We start from the raw sequence: 6,343 nt of genomic DNA, 5'->3' as shown, positions 1-6,343 counted from the left end.
AGTCTGGCATTTTGATACCTCCTTCTTTACTCTTCCTGCTAAGAATTGCTCTGGCTAGAGTAACAAGGACAATATTGAATTGAAGCAATGAAAGAGGGCATTTCTGACTTTTCCAGTTTTTAGAGGGAATGCTTTCAGTTTTTCTCCATTTAGAATGATGAATTAGCACAGACAGCCTTTACAATGTTCAGGTATGTTCTACTATTCCCAAATTTTTTTTAGTATTTTGAGCATGAAGGGGTGTTGGATTCTATGAAATGCTTTTTCTGCAGCTATTGAAATGATCATATGATTTTTACCTTTAAGTCCATTGATGTGATGAATTTCATTTATTGATTTCTGTATGTTGAATCAACCTTTCATCCATTGGATGAATCCACTTTGATCATTGTGCACTATCCTTTTAATTTGATTGTATGCAATTTGCCAGAGTTGTTAAGAATTTTTGCATGTATGTTCATCAGGGATATTGGTCGGAAGTTTTCTTTCCTTGATGTGTCTTTCTTTGGTTTTGAGATCAGGGTGATAATAGCTTCATAGAATGTGTTTGAAAGGATTAGCTCTTATTCCATTGAATAAATAGGAGTAGTGGTGGATAAAACCAATACTCCACAAACATTCAAGACTTTGAAGATCTTGAAGAACTTGGTTGAGAATCCATCTAGGGAACCCCCATTTCTTATGGAGAAAGGCAGCCAGAACCATTCTGGACTACTGGAAAATGAGAGGTAATTATGTATTAGGTCACTGAGGCCTAGGGTTTTGTCAGATAGAGCATGTACTGATAATTCTACCAATTAAGTCATGTAAACTCACTTCAACTGAGGAACTCTCAAGGCCTGATGCCAAATCAGGGTGAGAACTACTTACATTCATCACACACTGTTGGTCAAGGTGAGTGTTCCCTCAGGGGCCATTGTTTGGCTTTGGAGTTGTAGAAAGTATCAGAGAAATTGTGCTCACAGATACTCTTTATAGAACTGGTACCCAAAATAGTACAAGGAGCATTTCTGCAACTATATAAATGATGCCTTGAAACAGAATTTTCAACAATCCACTAAATGAGATATTTTATATTTACTTACTTGCTTTGCTTTGATTTCAGATTCCAGGCATACACATCTCTGTTTGCTCTTATGCAGTGCTCAAAAAGCAAATTTTTTTCCAGGTTGATGGTTACCCATCTATGCCATTTAAACACTTCTACAATAGGAGAAAACAGGAAGCACTTCACAGCTCATCACTGACAATCTGCCAATCTTATCACATGGGATAAAGAATCACCCTTGGCAGGAAAACTGGAGATGCTTGCTATCTGATATACTGGCTACAGTGTTGTGACCCTTAGAAATCACACTGTAAGAGGAATACTGATGACACTGAAATAAATAAATATATAAAGTTCTTTTTATAGCTCCAACCTTATCTTAGATTTGCCATGAAGCAATAAAAAATGCATTAGTTGACTGTCATGGCCGGAGTCTTCTTAAAGGGAACTGATATCCATAGAGAGAAATAGGAAAGTGAAGCTTGACATGTTATCATTTATACAAGAATTGCTCCATTTGAAGTGGTACTAGCATGACCTATTTAAAACTGGCTAGAAAGCAAAACAAATCCTTGGAGAAATGAAGAAATGAAACTTTTGAAAGCACATTTATCTCATAAACAAACATTCAGGTAAATATTAGAACAGCTTTAGCTTTACCATAAAACTTTGATATTTTAGAATTGTTTTATACCAAAAATGTCAAGAATTTTTCACAAGTTATAAAATGTGTCCAATGAGAAAAATCAAGTAATTATTTTGCAAAAATGGGCTTTTTAAATTATGCCTCTTCATCCACAAAATCTCATCATTATTACTTGAAGGACACCAATTATAAAGAGATCTTGGTGCCATAAAATAGACACCTGGAGGAGCATCCTTGGGTTATTTGTGATGTTGTGAGAGTGTGACAGTGTGTGTGGGTGGGGGCAGAATTCTACAGAGAAACCCCAGTTGGGAGGTTGTCTAAAATATTCATCCTGTGGCCTGTTTTCCACATTTATCTGTGTATGGTTATGTAGAACAAATTAACCTGCTGTAAGACTCACACTCAATCTTCTCACTTGGGAACAGGAAGATAAAATTTCATTCTTTGTCTACCACTGGGGTCACCTGTCACATGGATGGAGTCAGTTATTTCCTGAGCTCAGAAGTATGGTTCAGAAAATGAGAGATAATAATGCAAAAAGTTGCCCCATAGTACTCTGCTGATTGGTGGACAGTTAAAACTGAAAAGAACTCTGCAGAGGGAGAAGTTATTTCTCTTTTTCTACAATTACCCAATTATTATGACCAAACTCTAGTAAGTATACTGCACACTCTCTTCCAGTTATCATTAAATATTTTATCTCTGCTAGCAAAGATACCATTTCTACTCAATGCTTTCACTAAAAATATCTCTCCTCTATCATTGTAGTTCATACTTGGAGTTCCGTTTGGTTTTTGCAAAAAATGATTCAATTGGTTAGTGTCCAACACATATTTATTGAGTTTTTTTTTTTTTGCCATGCCTTAAATAAATACAGGAGATACAATGAAGAATTGATGATCTCTCTCTGTTCTTTTGGATGTTATATTTTCATGTGATTTTTATTTTTTATATGAGTGTGGGGAAAATACAGATGTTTAATTAGCACTCTGAAAAAATAGGGTACCATGTAAAACAAAGATGGAGGGTATTTGATTAGCACTGTGGAGAAATAGGGTAGGATGTAAAATAAAAAAAACAAACAAACAGAGGGTATTAGGGAGAGCCAAGGGGAAATTACTCTAGGTTGCAAGCAGTTTACCACTCAGGAAGTGGGAGAAAAAACAATATCAAATTGTCCTTCAACATAATATTTTAAAACTAACCATCTCCTGTACATTTTCTGAATCAGGAATTGGGAGTGTCTAGGGGGTGTTTCTGGCTAAAGAGGCAAGCTGAAGTTGTAGTCAATTCAAGAATCAACTTATGGATGTATATCAAACTCATGGATAAATGTGCTGTCCACCTCATATCCTCACTGGCTGCTCATTAGGCATTTTAATTTCTTTCATGTGAGCCTCTGCACAGTTCTTCTTATAACATGGTAGGTCACTTTCTTTATACTGAAACATCTTTCTGAAGCAAAGTACCACCATCTCTGATGTGTGTTCTTGGTTAGACAAGCAAACCATGGTATGGCATGGAAGGATACACAGAAGGATGGAAATATCAGGAAGCAAGTGTTGTTTAGGGCTATCTTTGAAGCTTGAAACCACAATGACTATCATAAGAAAATTGGATTTTTTTTGCAGAGTTGTCATTGGAAAGTGTTATAGCATAATTCATACTTTAAAACATTTACCCAAGTTAGAAAATAATATCTACTCAAGATACTCAAATTTATTCAAGTTGCAGGGTGGTCAAAAGATAAGCAGATAGACACAAGGTTATTGTCATTGTTCCAGTAAAATAACAAGAACTATAGCTGGGTACATAATGTTTACAGAAATTTGGATAAAGACATATTTAGAATATATTTTAGGTATTCCTAAGAGCATTCACTTGTTTTCCACACTAAATGCCAATGCAGATAACACCCAGCCTTGTTATTTATCATCATCAAGTAAGAGTATTTTAAAAATTTATTCTGCACAATTAGAATTTAATCACTAGAAAATAGTAAATGCTTTAATTTTATTATCTATACCCTCACACAAAGATTGAGTCATGGTATAAATAAGTTACATGTAGGGATAAGTTCAAAATTGGCAAAATGTTATAATTATTATGAATGGTGTTAAGGCATTAGTACAAATAAAATTAGCATTTATTAGGATCTCGTGGTATATTAGGCATTAGTTTAAAGACATTAAACATTAAAATTATTCAAAGTTATTATTTCCCTCATTATATAAAAAATGATATTTGGAGAAATTAAGTGCTTTCTAGATTACTAATATAGTAGTTAGTTGAGTCCACATTGGAAAACAGGTTCATTTTATTTTATATCCTACTCTATAAATCAATGTGGAGTTTGCTACCTCTATTACTGCATTCTTTTCGTCTGAATTTCTTGATGCTTCAACCATGTAGGTTTTTTTTAACCATCTTTTCTTTCTTTCTTTTTTTTTGGTATCTGGAATTGAACCCAGGGATAAGCACTGAGCCATATCCCATGCCCTTATTTTATTTTATTTAGAGACAGGGTCCTCTTGAGTTGCTTTGGGCTTTGCTAACATGCTGAGACTTGCTTTGAACTCATGATCCTTTTGCCCCAAGCTCCCACAGCTGGGATTATGGATATGTGCCACCACACCTGGCTCACATTTACTTTTGATGAGAAAATAAATTTCATTGAGTAAAAGTTGTAATACAAGGTGTATTGAATAATTCAAGGTTTTTTTTTTTTTTAACTGGGGATTGAACTCAGGTGCATATTAACACCTTCCTACATTTCCAGTCTTTTTATTTATTTATTTTTTAATTTATTTTGATACAGGGTCTTGTTAAGATGCTGACAGTCCCGTGAGGTTTCCTTGACTGGTCTCAAAATTGAGATCCTCCCCCCTCAGAAGCCTATAAATAGTCAGGATTATAGAAAATTGCTACTCTGCACATCTGAATTTCTTAAAATACAATTGAAGAAAACATTCAGAATGTATTTCAATGGAAGAAATACCTACAATGCAACTTTGTAATTGATTAAATTGTTAGAAAAGGAAAGAGAAAAGGAATCTCTCTACCCAAGGTTTTGCATTAGGTAAAAGTAAAGCTCTAACTAGGGAGGCTATTTCAATAGGAAGAAGTCCTTGCTTTTTAAATATAGAATATTCATCATTAACTTATGTAAAAACTTTGAATGGGTTCTATACCTTAGGTATTATACTAAAAAAGCCAGATGTATTCAAATTTAATTTTTCTAACAATGTCCCAAGGAAAATTGTTTTACATATTGAACACTTGGGCTCAGGATGTTCATCATATCCTAGGACTTGGCAGAGATGAGGTGTGAACATAGGACTAAATTCCAAAAACTAAATCCTCCTACTTGATCACATTCTTCTCAGGTGCTTTGTCTGTGCTCAGTCTGGAGGCTAGTAAGCAGACAAGACTTATTATGATATTCAAATTACTGAACTCTATAGGACCATAAAGTTTATTTGCTCAAAACTTACATTCAGTTGTTAGGGAGGAATACATTTTTCTTCATCTTCTTTGGATTAGTTTCTTTGCAAGTATGGTAATCTTTAAAATAGAAGACTTTTTTTTCTTTATCTAAAGGTGTCTATTGCTCTGAATATTGCAAGAATCCAAATGGGTTTCTGTTTTGTTAATATGTTTTGCTAAAATTCTACTGCATACATTCTTTTCTACATGAAAATTGCTATTTTTAGATACATTGGGGAAAATATGCCTACCATCTACTTCTATAGATGACTTTTAATTTTGATCTTACCGATCTCAAATAAATTGAAGCCATGTGTTTTCCACATACTGCTTGTGGGATGAATTTTTAGGTCACCTGAATGTTTTCATGAAGTCACAGATTCTATATCCATTGATGTAAACATTATTTTAGGTAATCAATTCCTAATAGGTTTTCAAGAGTTTTATGTTTATTAGATATTTCAAAATATGAGTCATGTATAATTGTTATTATTACTTAATTTTTATTATTTTTGAAAACCCAAAACCCTTAAAACAGAAATATTTGATGAAATAATTATTAAATGCTGCTATCTTGCAAAATTTCTGACCACAATTTTTCAAAATGCTTTCTACATGTCTGATCTCATAAGAAACATTTAATCATATTCACAAACCATCTTAATGGAAAGAATAATTTTGTAAAATAAGCAGCAACCAAACAGAAACAGTTCCTGAAATACCAAACGTGTGTCTTTTATGTCTCACACTTGGACAAAAGCCTGGGTGATGTACTGGATCATTTAATTTGTTAAAATAATCTGAGACCAGCAGTTAGGATTTAGTATTAAGGTTATTTGTTCTCAGTCATAAAAGGCAAATGGCAGTCTTTTGTTCTTCAGATTCTTTAGGAAACTGCTTTCAGTCATTAGGATTAGCTCAAAGAAATAAACTAAATTGGGATAAATAATTGACCAACTGCCATATATTTATTTAATTGAAGTAGATGAGTATTAGTAAGTACAATACAGAGGATTTGTGTTTTTCTAATTGGCTAAAATAATATATTTTCTCCATTTTATGCTTAATGGTGACAGTATTTCCAGAGTATTATTTTGATTTTATTTTCAGTATTTTCCATTCTAATTTGGAAAAAAGGATTTAAAACAGTTGTTTTTTTA

The sequence above is a fragment of the Sciurus carolinensis genome, unplaced genomic scaffold, assembly GCF_902686445.1.
Source record: "Sciurus carolinensis unplaced genomic scaffold, mSciCar1.2, whole genome shotgun sequence".
Classification (NCBI taxonomy): Eukaryota; Metazoa; Chordata; class Mammalia; order Rodentia; family Sciuridae; genus Sciurus; species Sciurus carolinensis.
The sequence above is the reverse complement of the archived record's forward strand: the minus strand, read 5'-3'. Positions refer to the sequence as shown.